Source organism: Pelodiscus sinensis, chromosome 1, assembly GCF_052426305.1.
Source record: "Pelodiscus sinensis isolate ZL-2025 chromosome 1, ASM5242630v1, whole genome shotgun sequence".
Classification (NCBI taxonomy): domain Eukaryota; kingdom Metazoa; phylum Chordata; order Testudines; family Trionychidae; genus Pelodiscus; species Pelodiscus sinensis.
Window position 1 is genome coordinate 334765067 of NC_143052.1, and position 25898 is coordinate 334790964.

At 42.7% G+C, this 25898-nt stretch overlaps 1 protein-coding gene and 1 long non-coding RNA gene across 11 annotated transcripts in view; one reads left to right on the top strand and one right to left on the bottom strand.

Annotated features, from left to right (window-relative positions):
* The window catches only part of DLG2 (discs large MAGUK scaffold protein 2), a 1584089-nt gene that overhangs the window by 592705 nt on the left and 965486 nt on the right, over positions 1 to 25898 (top strand). The window lies entirely within an intron of this gene.
* Positions 17549 to 25898, bottom strand: part of LOC142826565 (uncharacterized) — a 60599-nt gene continuing 52249 nt past the window's right edge. Inside the window, exons 2-3 of the long non-coding RNA XR_012900776.2 lie at positions 20479 to 20657; positions 17549 to 17685 (exon numbers count right to left, since the gene is read on the bottom strand). This is a non-coding gene — a long non-coding RNA (uncharacterized LOC142826565). The remainder of the gene's footprint in view (positions 17686 to 20478; positions 20658 to 25898) is intronic.

Genomic DNA, 25898 nt, shown 5'->3' on the forward strand with positions numbered 1-25898 from the left:
TAATACTGGATCTGTTTCTCAAAAGTCTAGTAGTGACTATAGTATTCACTACTGTGAGTAGCCCAATTACCTAGAAGGAAAGGAACTACTCTCTGAACTGAGCACTATTTGCAAGATCGAAGACAGATTTCCCCTCCTCCCCCCCACCTTTCCACTCGCTCACTTACATTGCCTTAAGCTCATGAAGAGCCATAATCAATAGAACTACATCTGCCTGAAGTGAAGACATGCTTGTCTTGGCAGAATGAGGGCCTGGACTTAGTTAGTCATGTAGGTTTGCAGGGTAAGGCCTATTGCTTGTCCTTAATTTGTTGTGAAAAATCTTCAACCAAACCGTAGCCGAACATCCCTTTTAATAAAGGATTTTCAAAACAAATTGAGTTGTTTTATGGCTGTGAAAACTTGCAGTAATGCTCCTGTTTATCCCTTTTGTGCTGAATGCTTAGTCTGAGTAAATGGGTTTTTTCCTCCCTTGTTTCTCTTTTCGTTTGCAGCTGCCTGAAAGATATAAATAAATTCATTGCTTTGGGCTTTTTTATGATCCACTGTGCAAAACAGCCCAGGTGGAAGTCTGTTTTGTCCCTCCATGTGCCTCTCTTCAGCTTGTATTAATTTATTTTAACTTTTCACAAGTGTTTAGTACGCCAAAGAGAAGTGTTACAGGCTAAACATTCCATCAGAACATAACATAAGAACGGCCGTACTGGGTCAGACCAAAGGTCCATCTAGCCCAGTATCCTGTCTACTGACAGTGGCCAGCACCAGGTGCCCCAGAGAGGGTGAACCAAAGACAATGATCAAGTGATTTGTCTCCTGCCATCCCTCTCCAGCCTCTGACAGACAGAGGCCAAGGACACCCTTTTATCCCCTGGCTAATAGCCTTTTACGGACCTAACCTCCATGAAATTATCTAGCTTCTCTTTAAACTCTATTATAGTCCTAGCCTTCACAGCCTCCTCTGGCAACGAGTTCCACAGGTTGACTAAACGCTGTGTGAAGAAGAACTTTCTTTTATTAGTTTTAAACCTGCTCCCCATTAATTTCATTTGGTGTTCTCTAGTTCTTCTATTATGGGAACTAATAAATAACTTTTCTTTATCAGCCTTCTCCACACCACTCATGATTTTATAGACCTCTATCATATCCCCCCTCAGTCTCCTCTTTTCTAAACTGAAAAGTCCCAGTCGCTTTAACCTCTCCTCATATGGGACCCGTTCCAAACCCCTAATCATTTTAGTTGCCCTTTTCTGAACCCTTTCCAAGGCCAAAATATCTTTTTTGAGGTGAGGAGACCACATCTGTACACAGTATCCAAGATGTGGGCGTACCATAGTTTTATACAGGGGTAGTAAGATATTCTGGGTCTTATTTTCTATCCCTTTCCTAATAATTCCTAGCATCCTATTTGCCTTTTTGACTGCCGCTGCACACTGTGTGGAAGTTTTCAGAGAACTGTCCACGATAACTCCAAGATCTTTCCTGATTTGTCGTAGCCAAATTAGCCCCCATCATACTGTACGTATAGTTGGGGTTATTTTTCCCGATGTGCATTACTTTACACTTATCCACATTAAATTTCATTTGCCATTTTGTTGCCCAATCACTCAGTTTGGTGAGATCTTCTTGGAGTCCCTCACAGTCTGCTTCTGTCTTGACTATCCTAAACAGTTTGGTATCATCTGGAAACTTTACTACCTTACTGCTTACCCCTTTCTCCAGATCATTTATGAATAAGTTGAAAAGGATTGGTCCCAGGACTGACCCTTGGGGTACACCACTAGTTACCCCTCTCCAATCTGAAAATTTACCATTTATTGCTACCCTTTGTTTCCTGTCTTTTAACCAGTTCTCAATCCAAGAAAGGACCTTCCTTCTTATCCCATGGCCATGTAATTTACACAAGAGCCTTTGGTGAGGGACCTTGTCAAAGGCTTTCTGAAAATCCAAGTATACTATATCTACTGGATCCCCCTTGTCAGCATGTTTGTTAACCCCTTCAAAGAACTCTAACAGATTAGTAAGACATGACTTCCCTTTACAGAAACCATGTTGACTTTTGTCCAACAAATTATGTTCTTCTACATGCTTCACAGTTTATTCTTTACTATTGTTTCGACTAATTTGCCCGGTACTGAAGTTAGACTTACTGGTCTGTAATTGCCAGGATAGCCTCTAGAGCCCTTTTTAAATATTGGTGTCACGTTGGCTACCTTCCAGTCATTAGGTACGGAAGCCGATTTAAAGGATAGGTTACAAACTACAGATAATAGCTCAGCAATTTCCCATTTGAGTTCTTTTAGAACCCTTGGATGAATGCCATCCGGTCCTGGAGATTTGTTAACATTAAGTTTTTCTATTTGTTCCAAAACCTCCTCTAATGGCACTTCAATCCAGGACAGTTCCTCAAATTCATCACCCACAAAGGACGGTGAAGATTCAGGAATCTCTCCAACGTCCTCAGCCGTGAAGACTGAAGCAAAGAAATCATTTAGTTTCTCGGCAATGGCTTCCATGCTTCTCTTCGGGCAGCATCAATTTTCTGTAGTTCCAGTAAGAAGTTAGAACTCTTTTCTCCCCCCCCCCCCCCTTAACTTTTAAGTGCTAAGGTACACAGGGAGAGAATGGCAAATCCCAGTTTTAAAGGTAAATTCTGAAACTTTTATTTTAAATACTGGTTGGAATTGCCACAGTAAATTCCACTAACATGAGCAAATGATCTGTTCCACAGAAATGTAAATGATGGAGATGAGTGGTGTATGAAAGAGAGACCTCAAGAAGAAAGTCTATTAGAGACATGCTAAAAGTAACACACATAAATGGGGGAGGAAAATGAGGGAGTGCAGTCTCCGGTGTTTTGGCTGGGTAAAGAACAGCCCTGAGAACAATGCAAGTAAGAGTCCAACAGATCAAGATTGAAAGTAGAAAATGAAGACTGACCCAAGAAGTAGTGGAAGGATATGATAAAGTAATGCATGTTAGTACAAGGTGTAATGGAGGATATGGCACTGAACAGAGAAGTATCACTCAGTCTACAATTAGAGTGCAGGTTTCTTGCACAAGAAGCTTTCTGTGAAAGAGATCTTCCACAAAAACTTCTTGCGCAAGAGCATGTCCACACTACAAAAGTGCATTGCAAAAGTGATGCGCTTTTGTGCAAGAGAGCATCCAGACTGCATGGATTCTCTCACAAGAAAGTGCTGATTGCTGTTAACAGAATGGCCACCAGGGCACCTGTGCTTCTTTCAATAGGCTGTTTTTGTGCAAAAAAGCCCCTGTTTCCCGTACACACACACTCACACACTCACACACTCACACACACACACCTTTTTGTGCAAGAGCTCTTGTGCAAAAAGGAGTTATTTTTGTAGAAAGAGGAATACCTATACTGCAGAAACCCTCTGTTCTGTCAATTCACTGTAAACTTTCTTGCACAAAAATGCGCTTGAGGTGTGGCTGCTCTGAGTTTTTGTGCAAAACCAGCTATTTTTGCACAAGAACTCTGCAGTGTAAACATAGCTTCAGACGGTAGATCAATTTAATGGTATTAACCCGTGAGAGGAGAATTCCACCAATTTATCATTCATTCCAAAAAATGTACTGCACAATCTGCTGTGCTCACTTCTGTTAACCAACAAAATGTTACCCTTTGCATACAGACTCTGTGGTAAAAATGGTTATATGCAGTTGTCTTCAAAATTTGAATCTATGCTAGTAAATTCAGTAATAATTTAATCTTCTAAATACTTAAACGTGCATAACTTCACGAATAATGCCAGTGACGGAAAGCTCATTATTTACACGTATGAGGTTATACACAGTGTTTTTTTTGAGGAATGTACCCTTACTATGCACTGTAGAGCTCTTGCTTAAATACATGCAAGATGGAAATGCTGTTTGGGGCTATGCAGTGCCATAGATATGAAGGACAGGGTCTCTGTTTTCTTCTAGCTGTGCTGTTTGCATGCTACCCTGCATTTCCCTCCCGCTTACAGGCTTTATATATGAATAATAAATATAGGCACTTTAATAGCCTGTGCCACAAAATAGGGGGAAATCCTGACCTTACTGATCTCAATGAGATTAGCCAATGTTCTTGGGCCAGGATTTCACTCCTAAAACACTAGATATTAGGTGATATTTCCATTCAATAGCCGGGAAAACAGGCAAAATACTGTCAAAACTTAATTTGAGACACCAATTGCATTTTCAGAGGTGTAGAGCACCACCCACAGCTCTCATGATTTCAATGCTCTCTAGTAATTTTTTGTTTCACAGTGGGTGGGGAATGCTCAACAGTGCTGAAAATCTGGTTCGCCCAGTTTTGAATCGAGAGTGAGCTCACCCTAAATTACTGGATAACTTTGAAAACATACATTCAGAGTGACATGTCCAGGGTTCATGGTATTAGACTGAACATAACATCATAACAGCCATACTAGGTCAGACCAAAGGCCCATCTAGCCCAGTATCCTGTCTTCCAACAGTGGCCAATGACAGATGCCCCAGATGTTACCCCAAGGGCATAGATAGCAAACATAGTTAAAAATGCCTGTTGGCACTTTTGTCAGAAGTAGAGGATTGTTCCTCCCCTTCCTTATCAGGGTCTATCACCTGTGAAACTCTTAAACGCTGAAGTAGATCCCTCTCTCTGGTGTAGGTGCAATAAAGAAATAGGAGGCAATACACTGGTGCCAACAAGGTAAAATGTTGTTTGGGGATTGGTTACAAAAGAGGGAGAAATGGGGAAATAACCAATGGAAATATAACAAACATAAAACAAAACTGGTGATAGTGAGAGCAAGAAACAGAGGCTTGAAGACCCACTAAATCAAACCCTTTGGCTACTATGATTGAAATGGTAAGAAACCCCTAAGAACAGTGCCCTTTCGTTTCTAAGGGCTTGATAGTGGTGATGGTGGAAGTGCCCAGGACCTTCTACGCTCAAGTTGATTGAGAGCCCCAGGGGAGGAGCACTGGGGAGTCCCAGGATGTTCTGTCCCAGACTGGTGGACGACGAGGAGTCGTAGGCTGTTGTTACAAGCAGGTAGGGTGTTGATGAAGATGGTAATCCTCTTCTTTCTACACTGCAGGGCTGTTGGGTTAGGGTTGCCAGATGTCTGGTATTCACCTGGACAGTCCAATATTTTCGCCTCCTGTCCAGATACAAAAAAAAAAAATCAGAAGATACCAGACACCTAAGATGTCCAGTATTTTCTAATTTCCCCCCCCCCCCCCTTCCCTGTCCAGGAGGTGAAAATGCCAGGTACCTGACAAACCTACAAACACTCATTGCCCGGCCTCTTTCTCCTCCCCTCCCCTCCCCTCCCCTCCCCTCCCACCCCCCTTCCCCCAGCCCCCAACATCCCGAGCCCCCTGACTCCAGACCCCGTGTTTACCTGGTTCTACAAGGCTGCCGGCACAAAATGGCTGCCGGAAAAAAGACCAAGGGGAAGCAATGACTCCTCTGGGTCTTCGTGCTTGACTGCTCCCCAGTTCCTATCCCTGCACTCACTCTGAAAGGGGACATGCTGATTTAGTGCTGCTTTATTTTCTATTTATTTATTTTTGCTTACGTCTTGGAGTCTTTTGCTTTGGTCTCCCCTCCTTTTTTTTTTTTTTTTTCCTTCAAAAGAATTTTTTCCTGGTGTTTTTTTTTGGGGGGGGAGGGGGGTAGGTGTTCGGTGTTTTTGTTTCAACCATCTGGCAATCCTAGCTGGCATTGTCCGTTGTTGTCAGATGGTAGAACAGATGAACCTGTGCACTGCTGCCACTGTGGCGGACAGCCTTGGGGCTGAGGCAACACGGCCCTTATAAAGCCACAAGGGTGGGAAAAGCCTGAGGAGAATAGAACCCTCATAACCACTCGGTGGGAAAATCTAGTTTAGACTGATGTCTGAGCAGTCAGAGCCTGGGGAGATCCAACATGGATCCCTGGGTCAAGGGTCATAGACTCCATCTTGGTTGCCCCAATTATTAACTCAGGCACTGTCATAAAATTAGATTTTAGTGAAATAGGCTGTTTTGTTCATGTGTAATTTAATTGCTCTAACACTGAGGGAATGAACAGAACAGGTAGTCATCGAATGATCCATCTCTATAGGCCATTCTTCGCTTCTGGCAAACAGAGGTTAGTGACACCATCCCTGCTGGTCCTAGATAAGTCACTGATAAATTCTTCCATGAATTTATCTAGTTCTCTTTTGAATCCTGTTTATAGCCTTGGCCTTCACAGTATCCTCTGGCAAGATTGACTGCATTGTATGGAGAAATACATCTTTTGTTTGTTTTAAACCAGCTAACTCTTAACTTCATTTGGTGACCCCTTGTTCTGTCATGGGAAGGAGTAAATAACTGTTCTTGATTCATCTTTTGCACACCAATCATGATTTTATAGATCTCAGTCATATCCCCCTTAATCATCACCTTTTCAAGCTGAAAAGTCCCAATCTTGTTAATCTCTCCTCATATGACAGTCATCCCATATCCCTAATCAAAGTTTTAACCTTTTTGGATTTTTTTGTTAATGCCAAGCTACCTTTTTTGAGATGAGGCAACCACCTCTGCACCCAGTATTCAAGATACAGGCATCCCATGAATTTATATAGCAGTAGTAAGATATTCTCTATCCCTTTCTTAAAAGCAAACAGAATGTTGAGAATCTTTGAGTAGATGTTTTCAGCGAACTATCCACAATGACTCCAAGATCTCTTTCATTCTTGAGAGGTAACAGCTAATTTAGTCCCCATCATTTTATACATCTATTTGGGATTGTATTCCAATATGCATACATTGTATTTTTGACATTAAAATTCATCTGTGACTTTGTTGCCCAGTCACATGGTTTTGCAAGAGTCTTTTGAAGCTCCTCCCAGTCTGCTGTGGACTTGAATTATGTTGAGCAGTTTTGTATCATCTGCAAACTTTGCCTTTTCATCTCTTTCTCCAGAATATTTTTGAATATGTTGAGTAGGGTTGGTGCCAGTATTGATCAGAGGGGACAGCACTAGCTATCTCTCTCTCTTCTGAAAACTGGCCATTTATTCCTATCCTTTGTTTCCTATCATTCAACCAGTTATCAGTTCGTGAGAGGACCTTCTCTCTTACCCCATGACAGTTTAATTTAAGAACCTTTGGTGAGGGAGCTTGTCAAAGTCTTTCTTTCTGGAAATCTAAGTATGCTATATATACTGGAACTGCCTTGTTAACATGCCTGTTGACTGCCTCAAAGAATTATAGTAGATTGGTGAAGCATGATTTCCCTTCATAAAAACTATGTTGACTCTTCCCCAACCAATGAACATGGTTCATGGGGCTGAACAGGTTTTTTTATTATTATTATTTTCAATAGGAGTTATTTCAACTTTGTTTCCAGTTTCTTTATCATCTTGTCCCTTTGTCATAGCAGGAGCTGTTCTATGGGTTTTTTTTAATCCAATACAACTTTTTGACACTACTTCATCTTTTTAAATATTGTTAGAGCCAAGATTAGTTTCTAGAGGTCCCCTGAATTGGCGAACAGGGAATTTAAGAAAGGGCAACGAAAATGATTAAGTGATTGGTGATCTTGAATTGTAACAAGATTACAACCATAGCATGAATAGTTTGACCAAAGCTCTAATGATATTAGTCTGTTGCTAACTGATGTGTGTAAGCAGCAAGAAGCTAAAGGAATTACTTAGAGCAAGCAGGTATAAGTAGAAGGATTTATACTATGACATTAGTTGTTAAACAGATTTCCTCCACCTCCCCACTAGAGACAACAGGAGAATTTTTTTTTATAAACTGATTTCACAATAGAAATAAGGGTAAATACCTGGAAATGCTTTGTGAACTCACCCTGAGGTTGGTTGGTTTCTTTGTTTTTGTTTTAGGACTCTGTATGAGGTAAAATGTAAATCCTTTTCTAAATCTGGGCTGGGATAGGAACTTCTCAACTGTTTAGGATTAGGTACAGGCAATTGTCACTGGGGGATGGAAATACAGGAGGATTTTACAAGTTGGATGGACTTGGATGGGACTGACAGAATAGGATGTAATAGTGTAGTTGATTAACCTATACGCTTTTGCTTATCAGTTAATGTTATATGCATTTCCCTCTTTCTGTCCCCCCCCCCATCAGTAAATCTTTTAGCAAGCTGGCTAGCAGTCCTGGCTTGTGACGGGTCTGGGACTTATCCCCCTGCTTCCCCGCTGCAGCTCTGCATTTAAAATGTATTAGGAGCCAGGAAGGCAAGCAGGTAGCCTGGCTCAATTCTGGCTCACACCGGGTTCAGGAATTCAGACCCCACCAGACAGGAGCTGCTGCCACCCCGCACTGCTGCTGGCAGCAACAAAGGAAAACCGGCAACCAGTCCTCGAGAAGAGCTTGCTTCTAAACTGGCTTCCCTCGCAGACCAACTCCCACCTGGCACCCTTTGCTGCTGTCTCTGATATAGAGACAGCAGCACGGGGTGGCACAGGGCTCCTCAGGAGTGAGGCCGGAATGCACTGACTGCTGACCCCACCACCGGGGACTATAGAATAGTTTACTAACTGATAAAAATTAATGAGGTTACTCGATGATTAAATTAACCAATATTTAACATCCCTAACATACAGTACATAGATTTCCTTGCAATTGCCCAAACTGGCATATTTTTCCAAATGTTACCATAACACAAGCTCATGCATCCCTTTTCTTATATACCAGATGGCCTCCACCTTCTCCACCCACTGTTAGCTCTCTGTGGCTGCCTCTCTAACACTATCCTCCACAGCGCCCTTTAAAAATACTGCATCCATGCCTTCTGCTATCTGTATTGTCAAATGGCAGTTTGCTGTACAGTGCTAGATAATACTACCACTCATGTTAATATACACTGAGGGTACGTCTACACTACGGGACAAAGTCATATTAAGATGTGCAACTTCAGCTACGGTAATTGCGTAGCTGATGTCGAAGTAGTTTAACTTAGCTTTTGGCACTGTCTACACTGCAGGAAGTTGAAGGAAGAGCACTCTTCCTTTAATTTACTTTACTCCTCATGAAAACAGCGTTACCTGCATTGATCAGAGTGCCCCTCTCACTTCAAACTGTCTGTCTTAATTAGACTGTTAATTTGAACCCTGGAAGATTGACAGCCTTGTTCCCTCTAAGTTGTGCAGTAGCACAGCTTCCCAGGTGATAAGTCAGCCCCACCTAGTCAGAAGCTCAGGGGTCTGTGCATGGAGCTGGCTGGGGCTGATTAATCACCTGTGCTGCCATGCAACTTAGAGGGAACTCTGACAGCAGCAGCTTCTCTTTTCCTCTGTGCAGTGTAGATGTACTCAGAATGGCCTCTTTTGAGGACTGTATTTGGAGGGCTATGGGAATGTTTACTCTTTGTCAAATTGGAGGTGGGACAGGGAAGGTTCTAAACAGAAGCTCTACAATGAATCAAGAAAAGAGTAACTTTGTGGGTGAACAATGAGAAGTCTTGTGGCACCTTACAGACTAACAGATTTATTGGAGCATAAGCTTTTGTGGGCAAAGACCCAATTTGCAAAGACCCCCATGCATCAGATGAAGGGTCAGTTAAGTCTGGCTGGAACCAGTGCTGGCAGGGCATCAGGTTAGGACTTAGAGTGTGGGACTGCTGCCTAAGGCTAACTGAGTTCCGTGCTTAAAGGGACCCTACCCCAACCCAGGACAGATGCTTCTCAGGGTTCCCCGCTTGCTTGTCTACCTCGACGAGGGACAGCAAAGCAGTCCTGTTTTGGAGTGCCCTGAGTGCCCGCACTCGGGACACCACAGCACTCGGCCACATGGAGCCAGAGCTGCCCCATGGCACGCCGGTGCATCTTGTGGGATTGGTGCCATCAGCCCGGTTGCACTTGTTGCAGGCTGCTATCTGGGGGGTCTATTGGGGGGCTGTCAGGATACAGGAGGTCCTGAGGGAGAGTGTCCACCCCAAGGAGCCCTCAGAGCCATCCCGGTCCTCCCCACCGGGCTCGTGCCCCATTCTTCCCTCATGTCCTTCCACTTACCCCTCTCTAGCCCCCCTTCCTAATGTCAAACAAAGACACGTATGTTCAAAAATAGAAACTGGGTTTATTGAACAAAACTTGGTGGGGGATGAACCTCTGGGGAGACTGGGAAAAGGAGGTGGAAGGGGAAAGATGGAGGGGGAAACCTGGGAGGAGGGAGCTGGAAGGGGGAAGCAAGGGGAAGAAGAAGCTCAGGGTTCAGGCTTGGGGGTTTCGCTGGACCAAGCTGAGTTTCATGCAGACCTGCTCCTGGGTTCGCATGTAGCCTTTGGTGGCCAGGCTGGCAGCTATCCTGCTCATAGACGGCTGCGTTCCTCCATCTAGTGCAGGGATCATGGAAGTTGGGGCATCCCCCCCAAACCTAATAAGGTCCATGATCTCTACCCAGGACCAGGAAAGCGCCCACCTTCTCCAGCCCCTGTTAGGCTCCTGGGAGCTGGCAGGCTGCTCCTTGGGAGCGGGGGAGGCTTGGCTGCCAGTGGCTTGCTGGCTCATGTTTTGGGGCCACTGGGTCAGGGGCCCCGGTGGCCACTGCTGGCTCTGGGCTGGCAGGCTTGGAGCTGGCACAGGCACTGCGGCCACGGTCTACCCCTTTAATGGCTCTGGGGCTGGGGGAGAGGAGAGTAAGTTTTCCTGGTTGTGCCCAGAGTGGCCACCAGGGCTCCCTGGGAAGGGCTGGAGGCCCCCTATTTTGAATTAAGTGTGTACACAGCACTTAATGTGAAATAGCTATTTTGAATTTGGCATTACTCCTCGTAGAATGAGGTTTACCAAATTCGAATGAAGCGCTCGGCTATTTCGAATTAATTTCAAAATAGCGGTTTGCCTGTGTAGATGCTATTAAAGTTAATTCAAAATAATGGCTGTTATTTTGAACTTTGCAGTGTAGACATACCCTTAGTTTATAAGGTGCCACAGGACTTCTCGTTGTTTATGCAGATTTAGATTAACACGGTTACCCCTTTGATATTTGTGGGTAAAGCGATTTTTATTCATTCCAATAACATTCCTAATTTAGCATTAGAAGAAAGTGACATTTTTCTCTGATTTGTTGGTTGGCTGACCCAAATATTTTGTCAATGCATGGGGGGTTTTGTTGTCCTCTTGAATTAATGGGTATTGAGATCATTTTTCTGTCTCCTGATCTTTTCCACTAATACTGGAAATGGTGCTTAATATACACCCCACTTTCTGCATTGCTAAAGTGAACACTTTGTCCTTGCCTTCTGTCACTTCTGGATATGATGATGAACAGAATAACAGCAAATGGTGACTTAGAAAGGAATGCTTTGAAAATGGAACTTTGAATAAAAAAAACTTATTGGAGAAAAGAGGTACACAACTCCATGGCAGTATCTGGATAAATCATAGGCACTATTGCACATGTACAGCATGAGGCAAAGAATTATAGCTTGTTGTAAAAGCTATAATTGATAAAGGAGCATCTCTGTTAGCTGTCTCCAGTAATCCCTAGCTACTAGCACAATGGAGTACAGACTTGGAACATGAAGAGGGGACTCCCTTCACCTCCACAAATAATATTTTGGGTTAATCCTAGGAGGAAGAGAATGGCTCTCTTGGGGAGGAAGCTCAGACAATGGCATTGGATGCTTAGTCAGCAATCCAAGAGCTGCTGTACATCCTGCTTAGCTGAGACTGATAATAGCAAATCAGAGAGCTGTACTTTATTGTGACAGAAGTTACAAGTAGGTTGGTTCAGTGCACTTAATTGCTAATCTTTTTTTTGGGGGGGGGGAGGTAGGAGGGTTGTAGATTGCATACAGGGGAATTTATTAGTTGTATGGTAACATCTGCAATATATATTCCTCTATTAATCTTTTCAAAAAGTAAACAGGTGTGTATTTTTTAAAGAAGCTTTGCTCCTGCAATGTAACTCTGTAGTACCCATCAGTGAAACAGAAGTAAATTGCTAATTTCTGGGAAAGGAATTTCAATCACAGAGCAAAAGTGGAGGAGGATTTTGGGGTAATCATGTCTGTATGGCAACTTGCTGTGGGTGGTTGTCACCTAATCCTAATAGAAATAAATTTCTTGGCCATTTGTGATGTGAATTATTATTCCAATTTGCCACTAGAATGAACCTCCTCCTAGTTAGGCTAGGAGATATTTCTCTGACTTTCCCAAATGACCATGCAGCAGATTTTAAAAAGTGGTTTTTGTTTTTAGATAAAGCAGCAATTAGATTGACTGGAGGGCAATATTTCTTATATTATGGATCACACATGAAATCTGTTATGGTTGGAAGTCTTACATTTTTAGAATGAGAAACATTAAACAGGGTTGGAGGTTGAGCAAATCAGAGTGTCCTCTCTCCTGGAACTGCAAACCTAAGCAAGCAAATCCAGAATTCCCCCAAAGTATAATAAATGGCTTTTTGCTTCATCTACCCACCTCTTCTGATTTGAAATTAAATGCAGGCAATTTTTAACTAGGTTCTGTGCAAATTAATTGAAGATCTTGTTTGTGCAATTGTGAATCCATTTTAAATGGAGATGTCATGTTTAAAATACCTAATGATGCAGCTGCAATGTGTTCTTTCCAAAAGGGAAATAACTATTGGGAAGAATTAAGAGCATTATGGATCATTTAAATATCTCAGCTGAGTGGATATTAGAACTGTTAAAACAAATGCATAATTTTCTGAAATTCTGAAGTAGTGTCTCCTTGTAAAATATTGCCAGCTTACTGCTTATCAGACCAGTAATGCAGTGTGCTCACACCTTCAGGTAACAGTGTGATTCATTTTTTTTTTTCTTTTTTAATGATAGTGGCTGCTAGCTGTAACTATGGAATGCATTGTCATGGAAACCACACTTTTCTAAATTTACGCTGGTGCTGGTGATGAGAGAGACAGGACTTGAAAGAAAATCTGTTTTAATAATGAGACAGCCTGGCTGGGAATAAACAGATCAAAGATTCAGATATTTTTATGAGCATTTGTCATAACATGTATTGTAAATATGGCTAAGCAATATTTTGAATGCTAATCTTCAGGACAAGTTGGAAAAGTCCTGCTTTTCTCTTACTTTGGAATAACAAGTTGCACAGAGCATGGGCTATTGATGTTTGTTCAAATAGCATCTTTCTAATAAGCTCCCATGTGATCTGATATAGCATATATAACACACTTCAAGGCTGTTTGGAATCAAACCATGGGCAGAGTGAATTGAGGACAGTCAACTTTTAGAATCTGTCATTTGCAAGAAAATCCCTCAACTTAGGGCTTGCCATGGGAACAGGGATGTAACTTTAACTATGGAGCAATTGATGCTGCTTCATAATATAGTTTCTCTGATCAATTTTGTATATAAGCACTTTAATACACACTACTGTATTATCTAGATTCCTTGTATGGAAGATTCCTCAGTTCTATCTTTAAGGAATCAGAGCTAATAAATGTAAAATATTACTGTATAAAATCACGATTTCTCTGTGTGAAAGTCTAAAAAGAGGTTAATGATCTAGGGTATTAAACAAAATTCATATTAAGACACTAAATCCTTTTGCTACCCAAGGCTTTGCTGAACCCAAAGCTCTATGTAACTTTACTTTTCGTGAAGCAGTGTCAGAAAATGAATCCTGGGGACACATCCATCGAGTCGATAGTTGATGTAAGCAGGCAAACAAGTACTTTCGTGCAAACATTTTTACTTTCAGTCTCCAGCACTTACACGCACCTACACCCTACTTGGCTAGGGTCTTGAGGAGATTTCAAGTGGTTAACTGTAGATGTCCAGTGGCCAGCCTTGTGTCTTCAGGGAAACTGAAGAGGTATCCAAGTGTTCAGGTTGCCCCGAGTTCAGATTTCTACCTCTTTAGATCCAATTTGTTAGTATTTCAGTTTCTGCTCAGTAGGTTTGTTTGGTTTTGTTGGTTTTCTTTTTGTTGAGCAAGCTAAGTTAAGGCTGAAGATTGCTAGCCTAAGGGAAGAGAATGTTCTGCCAGTCAGGCCTGAGAATTTCCCATCAGTTAACCAGCTTTAGAGCAACAGTTAACTATTACCAGACTTCCATTTTGCAAAACCATGAGCTTTGGAGAAGTATTTCAGGCGGGCACAGGGTCATTCACATTTACTACTCAGTTACTCTCACTTCACTCTCTCTTCCTGGTCTGTTATTAGTTGTGCTAAAGTTTCAGAAAGGCCTCCTATTAGCTGCTTTCACCAATAAGAATAACTGTTGGTGTCACAGTTGATGGTAGTGGTTTAAGCATGTAGCTGGGCTCTTAGCTATCAAAAATCTGCACCTATACTTTAAGATCTTGGAAAGGGGGTAAATTACATTGGAAAGATCCAGTTTTGTATGTATTTATGTTTAGTTATTGTATAACTTCCTTTATCTGTGTCCTGACTGGAGACCACAATGTATAGACTTTAAATATAATCTAGTTACAAATGATCTAATATTTACTCTAAGAATTATTTGAAACACATCCGTATTTGTACTTTATTTTGCTGTAAGTGTCTGTATAGTCTGCTGTGCAGCAAATCTTGTGCTCACTTTAGCTCTGGTCCCTTGCGGAAATATTCCAATCATCTCTTCAGAATACGCTGACAATTGTCACGGAGACAAACTGCTCTCATTTAATCAGAAAGAGCTCATAGTTTGAGCAGAGCCTCGTGAGTTACAAATGATAAGGTCAAGTCACTATTTTAACAACTGCTGGGATTATTTCACTTCCAGCTGCGAAAGTGTTTAAATTGCCTTCCCCTTTTTTCTACTTTGTGCTTTTTGTATTTGTAGTGTTACTCATTTAACTATTAACTCACAATTCAAAAATTAGTTACCTGATTAACCATCCGCATGCTTCATTATACACTTGTATCTGTTACTACTGAAACTGAGGGAAAATAACCACTGTTATGTCAGCCAGAATATTATAGTTCCCCAAAACTCCTGTAATGGTTAAATTCTTGACAAATTGAAGGCTAATGTGTAGAATATATTTAAAGGGCACATTAGTGAATTATAGCTGCCTCTTCTGTAAGTATAGTACTTCAAACAGAGTTTAAAGAGGTGTTTTGGTTTTTTAAAGCTTCAAACTGGTTCCTTTCCCATGTAGCTTCGTAAAATTTTTTTCCACGTCTCCTGCAATCCATCAGACTGTCTATTTGTGAATTTGTGCCTGGAGAAAGCTCCCATGTGGCAGGCGAGGATTGGGTAAATGCTACTTGTAACAGCATTTTCTCTCATTGCAAACTCCAGCAGCTGAGATGTTCAGCTTTGAGTACAGTTTGTTTCATGCTAAGATTCATCTTTTTGGAGAAAGAAAAGGTCGTATCTTCTATGGAGTTGCTGTTCAATAGATTCTTTTTCTGGTGGTTGGAGGAAAGGGAAATCTTACTGGAATGCATATTGATAAAGGCTGAAGAATCTGTCTTGTTAGATAAGTAGGTTTTTTTGGTTTGTGTTTTTGTGTTTTTTCCCCTCCCCACAATGACTATGTATTGCTGCAACTCACTGGCTTTTTACCAAATCAGGAGCTGCAGTATTTTTCTTCCGATGGAATAATTTCAGCCCACTTGAGCTAGCATGACAATCTTATGTGATTGTTATGAGTAGGCGTTTATATCCTTTTACATGCTAATACTGCCACACCTGCTATTCCCCCTCATTTCCATTTTTTTCCTTTCAATGTAAAAACTAATTTCCCAGTGGAAGGGAAACCCTGAGATTCATGATCAATGCTGCATCATTGATTCATCAACAAAGAAGGGGATGGCTGAATGGGACACAGGTAGAGATTCAAGCAGGCTGCTTCTGACTAGCAAGAGAAAAGATAGCTGTTGAGCAGCATATGTTGCCACTCCATGTGCCGTATCAGCTACTTGTTTTTATCCTTCAGAGAGCTGCTACTACTGCAGCACTAAAGGAATGTGTCCTATTGTTAAAAATCCTGACTGCTTTACACCAATGATTTGCCACTGCAAAGTTGCATGCACCAACAACACTTTATCGTTGATGTTTGGATGCAAGGTAGGACACGGTTAATGTATTTAAACGCATGCTGTAACTCATTTGATTATCTGTGCTTTTTTATTTAATGACTGAACAGGGGGATATATAAGATTCAGAGTAAATTGGAATATGTTGGCTATATGGTAGGGCTTACAGTCCTAATACATTTCAGATGTTATAGGAAATCTGGAGTAATCAGAGATTTCCTTTATTTCTGTAATAGTACAAGTACAGATTTACATGGGAGAACCAACTGGACCAGAGAATTTGTTTTAGACTTGATGTACTTGGCTAACACAAATAACCAAATCATTAGTCTCACTTACCCAGCTTCATTGCTTTTGAAATGAATATCTGTAATTCTGAAATCCTGAACCTGAAATGTATCTACTATTTTCATTGATATTGGCAATGATGCTAGTAATGAGATAGAAATGATGAAATATGCAGTTCTGCATTTCTGTATAATAAAGTAAGCCCATAAAACCTTTACAAGTCTGAAGGAGGTGACAAATATGTATTAAATATTTTCTTTTTGAGGTAGGATAGTCAATTACATTTGAGACAAATTCAATCAAAAGGTGGCGTAGTAATCCAAATAAGTTCATTTTGGGTTTTTAAAAAGGGATCCTACCTTTAATTTTTCAAAAAAGGTGTTTAATTTTTGCTTAGCGAAAATTAGATTTTTACATTATCTTGTACCAATTTTTGCTCATGATTATTTTATTTGAAATAATGTAATAGAGATGTATGGTTAACATAACTTATTAGCTTTGAAAAATAAGTTTTGGTTCTTGGATCATTGGAGCATCCACTATGAAATTGTAAAGGGTGTAGAATTTTTTGCCAGTTTCTATGCATAGCTGTCTGTTTTAATAAATAAGCAAAAAGTGTTAAAACTGTTCTGTTTATTTATTTAAAAAGTAGAGTGTTCAAATAACTACTCAGTACTGCTAAAAAGAGTTCAGATCACAATTCAAGGATGATTACACCTGCATGGATTTTTCAATTCTCATAAATGGTTGTGTCCATTGAAATATGCCAGTTCAACAAATCTAATTTAGAAAAGGAACATGTTACTTTGGCATTATCATGAAATACCAAAAATGTCCTGAAAAACTAGGTAGATCTCCATAGAATATTGTCATAATATAGATAACCTAGTATTTCTAAATGTAAACTAAGGTTAATAATGTCTAGATTACATCAAGATTAAGGATGCTGTATGAAGCTGTGTATATATTTCTTTTTTAATTTAACCATTTACAGGTGTTGATGTGTCTACTTTTCTACCTCCATACATGTTTTCTAGGTACATAAGTTTGTTGCCCAGCATGGAAAACCATGGTCACCCTGTTCTTGTTCCAGACAAAACCTGGAAAAAGCGGAAAAGACCAAGTGCTCTAATTTTAACTGCTGTGTCATGATGCCACTATTGATGTGAACAGCGTTGACAGTTTAACAATCTATAAGCTTCTTCAAATTTCTTCATCAAAGCAATTAATGTTTCTTTTTCATTTTTAACATCAGAAGTGATTGTGAGTTAAATTATAATTAATAAAGGTGAATTATTAGTCAGGGGAAATTAAGTGTGAGCCACCAATCTAATAAGGTAGGCCAGCAGTCTAGGGACCAGTACCCAATTTGTATTCCTTCCCGTAAGCATGATTTTCAAAGGATGTTCTTTCATGACTTTCAGCTCCTGTTATGAAGCAAAAGAATAAAATTAATACATTTGATGTTATTTGTTCAGAGCTGAGGGTTCATTAAATTCATCTGAGGGTGGTGTTTTTACTTTATGAAACTACATAATGAATGAAATAACTTGGGAGGAGAGAGAAGAGGATGATGATCCTTCTAAGAATGATACTTAAGTGAATGGCTTGTGGTGAAGTCATCCTAGACAAGTTAGATAGTAACAGTGTCAATTAAGTACAAATACAGTATTTGACATACAAGAAGCAGAACCAGTGATATCTTTTAGCAGAGGGCTGCACTTGATGACCACCTGAGGTTTCTTCCAACTCTGTCATTCTATATCACAGCAAAGACCCCGTAAAATCACCACTGGATCAAAGCAGACCATTTTGCTGTAGCATGGACATACTTTACCCTTTAAATGATGGTTCATACAAAATAATTCAACTATTCAAAATATTTAATGTCCACTATTCCTGGTTCACTGTACTTAAAAATAAGCCTCACCCTGTCTCATTGGGCTGCATGATTAAAAAATGAACATAGAAATTCTCACATCTGATTACTATTAGATCAGGTCAGTTCCTTGACCAAAACTGGGCATAGAGCGGACATACTACATCAACGCTTAAGAGTTGGGTTAGAAGTTTTGTCACATGTTGCTCAAGTTGATGGCTTGCATTACCTCCTAGATCTAATTGTCAGGATTAAAAGAGATAGCCTAGAGTCCCATCCCACCCTCTGCACCCCTTGGCCCCAGGCCTGAGCCCCCTCTTACACTCCAACCTCCTGCATCCCAAACTTCTAACTCCTGTCCATGAGAAAAGACTCACCTAACTCTTTTTGCCTTAAACCAAAGCGGCTCCCAACCCATTCCCAACTCACCTGACTTTACCAAAAGTGTCCACTTATGGAGCTACTCCTGATTGAATGCACCATGAGAGCCTAGCATTAGTGAAGCGGGTGACTGGTGAGAGAGAACCCGGGGGCAGGTATGTCCTCATGATCCCGATCCCAAGTCTGAAGAAGGGCCGGGATAACCCCTCTCTGCCCTTGCTCCACTCCTGCCCACCTCTTCCCCCCCAACAAAGGTGGCTTAGGTAAATAGCAAAGCTCTGTCCCCCGGCACTGACCAATAGCAGCTGGGGAAGGGGAGCAATATGGCCCCTGCTCACTCTGTTCCCTGGATGCATACTAGTGCATAGGTGCAGGAGAGGGGGGTCCCACCTCTCCCATGAGCAACGTGGCCAGGAGAGCAGAATGAGATGGGGCCATGTTGCTGCACTTCACTTTCTGCTCTTGGTGAGTTGTAGGTGGCCAGAGTGTGAGGACTGGGCCCCTCAGCTAGTCCCCACACTAGCTAATGCTCGCATCTTTGCCCCTCTGACCCATGGTGTGAAGGCATGTGACCCCATGTGCCCCTGTGTCCCTCCCTCCTCTGATTACTGATGACCACATGATGAAACAATTTACAACAAAAGTTAAAATCCCTGACTCAAGTTGTGTATGAATAGTGGGGAAAAAAGTTTTCCATTATCTCACTACCCTAAAAAAAAAAAAGGAACTCCAATATATACTGTTCTCTCAAGAAGGAATTCAAAGTTCAGACAAATATTTCCATGCTGTAAAATAATAAAGCCAGGCAGCAAATCACAGTATAGCAAATATACAGAGACAAACTCTTCTCTGAAAGAACATGCAAGATTTAAAACTGGAATGTTCCTCACACTCTCTGTTCATAACTTTGTGACCTAATGTAAGTAGGGAAATGGTACTACCTGACTGCAGAAAGCTGAACAACCTTGCCCTGTCCACCGTACTCGATCCTAGGGGCATAGCCATAGATGGGCTATACCTCACCCACTAAGAGTCCAGGCCCACCTGCCCCCAGCCCTGCCTCTGCTCCAATCAGGGCACAGGAGCTTGCTTCTTTCTACCTGGTGCTCCAGCCAGGCCCTGGGAGCAGGGTCAGGGGCTCTGTATGCTCTGCTCACCTGGAACTGCTGTCAGGGAGCAAATGGCAGGAGCACCTAGTGGATGGAGCAGGGCAAGCCCCTGCCCCAAATTCTGCTTTACAGCTGGAGCACTGATTAGGCAGGGGCAAGATCCTGTACCCAGCCCTGTGGGAGCACTGAGTGGCTGGAGCAGGACAAGCCCCTGATACTCCTCCTCCTCTGCAGGAGCCCCCAGTGCGCAGAGCGGGGAAGACCCTAAGGATTTGTGTGTGAGGCAGAGTGAGGGTGTGTGTGTGTGTGTGTGCAGGGTGCCCACTTTGGGGAGGGGGCATTTTATCAGGTTTCTGGCCAGAGCTGCTATCCCTCCCACTCCCCCAGAGTCAGCTTGAGGGATGAAGAGAAGGTCCCGTTGTTCCTACCCACCCTCATTGACTGCCCACCTGAAGTGGAGGTCCACTCCCCTCCTGACCCATCCTGGCTACACCACTGGCCAATCACCCCTCTCTTCAATATCTGCTTTTCTCCACCCTTGCTCACTCATTTTACCTGACTGGGGCTGGATGTTTGGGTGGATGTGTGTGTTTGGGGGATGAGGACTCTGGCTGCTGTTTTGAGCTCTGGGGTGGGTCTGGAGTTTAGGGGGTTGGGACGCAGAAAGGAGTGCTGGACTGAGGGATAGAACAGAGAGTTTTGGAGTGTGTGTGTGGGGGGGTGGAGGATCCCAGGCTGGGGCAAAGGGTTTGAGTTTGGGAGGGGTACAAGCTCAGGGCTGGAGTTTAGGGTGCAGGGGGGGGTCCTGGAATGGGGAAGAGGTTGGGGTGCTGTCTCTGGGCAGCACTTACCTCAGGCAGCTCCTGGAAGTGATAACATGGCCCTCGTGCTCCTAGGAACAGGATTGGCCAAGAGGCTCTTTGGGTGGTTCTCTGGCTCCTCTGCCTGCTGTGGTTCTCTCCTTTGCTCAGTGCTTCTCTCCTTTGTTCATTTAGATAGAGTTGCCAATCCTCCAGGACTGCTATGGAGCCTCCAGGAATGAAATATTAATCTTTAATTAAAGATTGTGTCTTATGATTAAATCTCCAGGAATATGTGCATTCACAATTGGCAACCTTGACTCTGGCCCAGGCAGCCCCAATAGGATGGGGCTGGAGGATGGGACCACTAGCCTCTTGACTCTCATTAATCTGCCTGTTTTGTCAGTCAGGCTGACCTGGAGCATTAGCTTCTCCTCATTGCCACTGTAGACTGTCTCCTTGATATTTCCATTGGCGCTTTCTCCTAGTACCAAAAGAAAGGTTAGTAAACCAACCCCCCACTAAGTTTTAGTCGAGGGCCAACAGTCCCTTTACACAAAGTTATCCACCTGAGGAATTTGGTTTTAAGAAAGGAAATTTTGGGTCTGCCCCATCATTCCCCATTTCTCATTATCCCTGAGGGTATGTCTACACTACCCCGCTAGTTCGAACTAGCGGGGTAATGTATGCATACCGCACTTGCTAATGAAGCCCGGGATTTGAATTTCCCGGGCTTCATTAGCATAAGCGGGGAGCCGCCATTTTTAAATCCCCGCTGCTTCGAACCCCGTGTAGCGCGGCTACACGGGGCTCGAACTAGGTAGTTCGGACTAGGGTGCCTATTCCGAACTACCGGTACACCTCGTTTCACGAGGAGTACCGGTAGTTCGGAATAGGACCCTAGTCCGAACTACCTAGTTCGAGCCCCGTGTAGCCGCGCTACACGGGGTTCGAAGCAGCGGGGATTTAAAAATGGCGGCTCCCCGCTTATGCTAATGAAGCCCGGGAAATTCAAATCCCGGGCTTCATTAGCAAGTGCGGTATGCATACATTACCCCGCTAGTTCGAACTAGCGGGGTAGTGTAGACATACCCCCACACAGTGATTTTTATAATTTGCTAATTCCTAACAGGGTAACCAGGGGGAGTTTTCTGGAGATGCTGGTAGGTTTTAAGAACGCATGCTCAGTGACCTAGCTATACCCCAAGTCTACGTAGTTCCAAATTTTGAAATAAACTGCTATTCTGAAATGTCCCTTAATCCTCATGGAACGAGGCTTATGGAGTGTTGGAATAGTGAGCCCGTTATTTCGAAAGATATTTTGAAATACCGGACGCACTGTCAAGACATGGAATAGCTATTTTGGGATACCAGAAGTATCCTGAAATAGCACCACAGTGTAGATGTACCCCTAGTGCCCCATCTCTGGCTGTTGGAGGTTACCGACAAAGGCATGTAGCCAGTCCAATCATACCATCTCCTTCATTAACTTATCTGTGTCTCCAGAGTCCTAGCGTAACACCCTTACCACAGGATCATAATTCCTCTACAGTTCAAATGATGGTTATCATATAAGAGTATATGACTTAGGCCTAAATTCAATAAAGCACTGAAGCATATGCCTAAATTCCATTTGAAGTCAATGCATGCTTAATTGTAAGTCCTGTTTAAGTTCTACCTTGCAGAACTGGGGTCATTAATAAGTAGTTTAATATGGATGTACTATTACCTCAGGCCTCTTAACATCTGTTAATTTTGTTCTTATGTGGAGTGCTGGAAATTATTTCTGTTTGAGATGCTTCTTGTGCAATCATTTCAATTATATCTCTTGACTCTTCTACACAGGTGATGTTTTCCTGGTTCACTTTTCCCATATACCTTGTAAGAAAATGTATTGGAAATAATAGAAAAAAATGCATGTGGGTCTCCCACTAGCAAAGAGATAGGAATTTTGAGGAATCCTGCTTTATTTTTTATTTAGGGCTAATTTGTGTCTGGCAATAGCACAGTTATAAATGGCAGAAACATCTCCCTGCTCCTTCCATGCCCATGCAAATGTGTTAGTTGCAGGTCTCTGGAGGAGCAGTTGGGCCCAGCTATAGAGTGTGCATTTCTTTTTTCAACAGTGCTCATTTAAGCAGAAATGTTCAGTTAATCCCAAATTCTTGCTCCTCCAAAGGTGTGAAAGCCTCAACTTTCTTTAAATTCCAAAATCTCTAGCTTCATCTGAACAGCTTCTCTGTTCTTCTTGTTTATTGTCATAGGTACTTAAACTGAAAATGTAAGAACACTGCAAAACTGAAGGTGATCTCAAATTTAATGACAGGGCATTATATTACCTATTTTCATTTTTAATAAACACATTTTAATTGAAACAAGGCCATTAAAGGATTGCCAGTTTGCTGCTCCAGAGTGCCACTAAATTCAGAACCCCTGTCACAAGTTTTAGTTGGGTTTTTTGGAGTACAAGACCATAACTTTACTTGCCTCATGAAAAAAGTCCTGTGTTTTTTAGGGTTAAAATGAGAATAACCTCTCCTGCTGTATGTTGTACAAGTAGCTGTTTAAAGACAGTTATTGAAGTTGTCAAGAAATTCCTTCTCTGTCTGGCCTGATGGGACAATAGGCCAGTTTAGTTCAAAGACTTACATATGTGCCTAGCCTTAAGCACATGAGTTGTCAAATCCAACTCAAATGAAGCCTTTGATTTCCCACAACATTATGCACTCAATATCCTCTTCCTGATTAGGAGGTTGCTAGTATAACCCCACCATACTAATATATTTACATTTAGTGTAGTGGAGTAACAAATTTAGAGAAGAATCTGAAGTTTCAGGGTTCACTTAATAGAAACCATTTTGTTTATTGCCAGTACCTCAAGCTGGTTAACTCAAGAGTGTTCTAATCATGGGTATTTAAGACTTACCCTTACTAACTGAATAAGGGTTTGATTGTGGAATGTCCTGGAAGTATCTGACATGAGTCAGTTCTTTCTTGTGAACATGTTTCAATTTTGATTTTGGGTTTTGACTGGAAATGGAGTGGTGTGAGAATACTTCTATGGTCTACCATGGGAGACAGCTAGATCATATTAGATTCCAGAATGCTCTGAGGGAGTCTACTGCCTAGTTATAGACTATCAACAGAATGAGTGAAGTGGAACACAATTATTATGCCTAGCAGATAATAGACAGAGTGGTACTCGGATGCCTCCTTCCACATATCAACTTTGTTAGGTCAGCATGGTTTTAAAAATACTGCTTGGTAAAAAGATGTAGGGGAGAAAGCAGGATTGCCCATGGCAGGAGACTGAGTATGATCAACTGTGTCATAGAGGATTTGTGCATTTTTATGCAGTATCAGTGCTAAAGGCAAAGAGTTTTCTTTCTAGTGTAGTATCCATGAAAGCTAAACTTGGGTCATAAACCCAAATAGGCTCAACTGACTCTGCTTCTTGCTATAAAGTATTGTTGCATTTTATTAGCTAGTGGCAATTGGGTTCAGACTGTAGAGCTATTTGAATTATAGAAATGTAAAAAGAGATACCTATCACCTAGCATAACTTCTCTTCTAAGTGGTACTGTTCAAGATAAAGTGAGCCAGGAAGTGCAAACACTCAAAAATGCCCTTATCTGGTGAACACCCTCCCACTCCCAAATGCCTTCAGAGAAAGGATGAACTTTATGGTGCACCCTAAAAGTCATGGGGCTCACAAAGATCCCCCAGCCAGCAGCCCTCTTGTACTTATAGGACTCTAGCCTGAGTGCCTTTGCTGATCTAAACCATAGCAGTATAATATAAGCAGAAACAATTATTCAGGTTCTAAGCCAACCCATCTTTCAGTGGGAACCCCATGAGAAGCCAATGTTAATCATGACACATTGATTTAATATTGGTGTGGACAAAATGGGCATCTGTGTAGATGTTAGTGTCGGTGTTTGTTTTTTGGTTTGGTTTGGTTTGTGGGGTTTTGTGTGTGCTTGCTTTAGTTCTTGGGCAGTTTTAAGGTGTAGTGTCATGTAGTTTACATCGCACTAATCTAATCTTTAAGTGAGCAAAGCATGGCTGATAATTGCAAATTCTGCACCCCTGAGCTGTATAGAAATAGTAAAAAGCTGATCTGGCTGGTACTTTCTGTTACCTGTTCTTCTAGTAGCTATTCCACCAGACCTCCAGATTATGAACCAGTGACCAGCAAATGGCAGAAACAAAGAGACAGATATAACTCATGCCATAATATCTTATTTTCTACAGCCATCTAACATCACTTCAGTCTTGTCTGGAATGAGCTGAACCAGCTGGCTGTCAACCATGAGCTAGTTTTGGCCAGAGATCAAATCAAAATCTGACGCCTTTTTTGGTTGGGTCAGGTGAACTGTAGGTGTAAAACTATGTGTTAATGGCATACAGAAAACGCGGCAGGCAATCTTTTCTCACTATTCTGGGCACATGTAAATAAGAAAAAAAAACAGAACCCTGCAGAGGAGGGCTATTCAACTTAGGAAGGCCCAGGGGCCACAATGATACTCACAGCACATGCTGAGGGCCGCAACTTAAGTGTGGTTGAATATACATGCAATTATATATGCAAATAGCTTCTTTCACACTGACAGGCATGAATACAAAGATTAAGGCAAGACTAAACAACACACAGGCTCCATTTAAGTCAATTCTGCTGATATTAATAAAATGTATTATTTACCCAATTTCCACCCATATGACAATGTAACCGCCACCAGGCGGATTTGAACCTGGGGCCTCTGAAGCTGGGACAGCCCGGGCCATTTTGGCGCCCCGGGCCCCAGGTGTGCGGCACCACCCCCGGGGAACATGGCCCCACCTCTGGGCACATGGCAAATGCGCGGGCCTGCCCCCGGGGCGTGTGGGCGGACGCACGGTGCATGAGCTGCCCAGTCAGCCCAGCCACCACCGATGGCGTGCGGCCCGGGACTGCCTGGGGCAGCTGCACTTGGCCATGCCTGGCCCTGCGGCCACAGGGGGAAGGTCCCCGCTGGCCAGTGCTGCGGGGGTTAACACGGCCCCCGCCCCGGGCAGCCGCTGCAGCCTGCCGGGAACTAGGCGTCCCCCGTAGGCTGGCACCGTAGGCAGCTGCCCGGCTAGCCCACCCCTTAGTCCGGCCCTGCTCTGAAACTTAATATAGGAGCCTCGACTTTTTGAGTTAAAAGCCAGCTGCCTCTCAGCTCATGCTGTAGAGCAGTCTTTCCCAAAGTATGGGCCGTGGCCGGTACTGGTCCGCAGGGAAAAATACCAGGCCTCAGCATGGCTGTCGGGGTGTTGAGGGCTCCTGGAGTGCTTGTGCGGTGCTGGGTCCTCCAAGCCCTGGGCCAGGCTGGGTGGAGAATGCAGCTCGATGTTCCAGGCTCCCGGCAGAGGCGTAGCGAGGGGGAAACGGGGGCAGTTGTCCTCTGGGCGCCACACTAGGGAGACGCCAGGCTGGGCTGTGGGGGTGC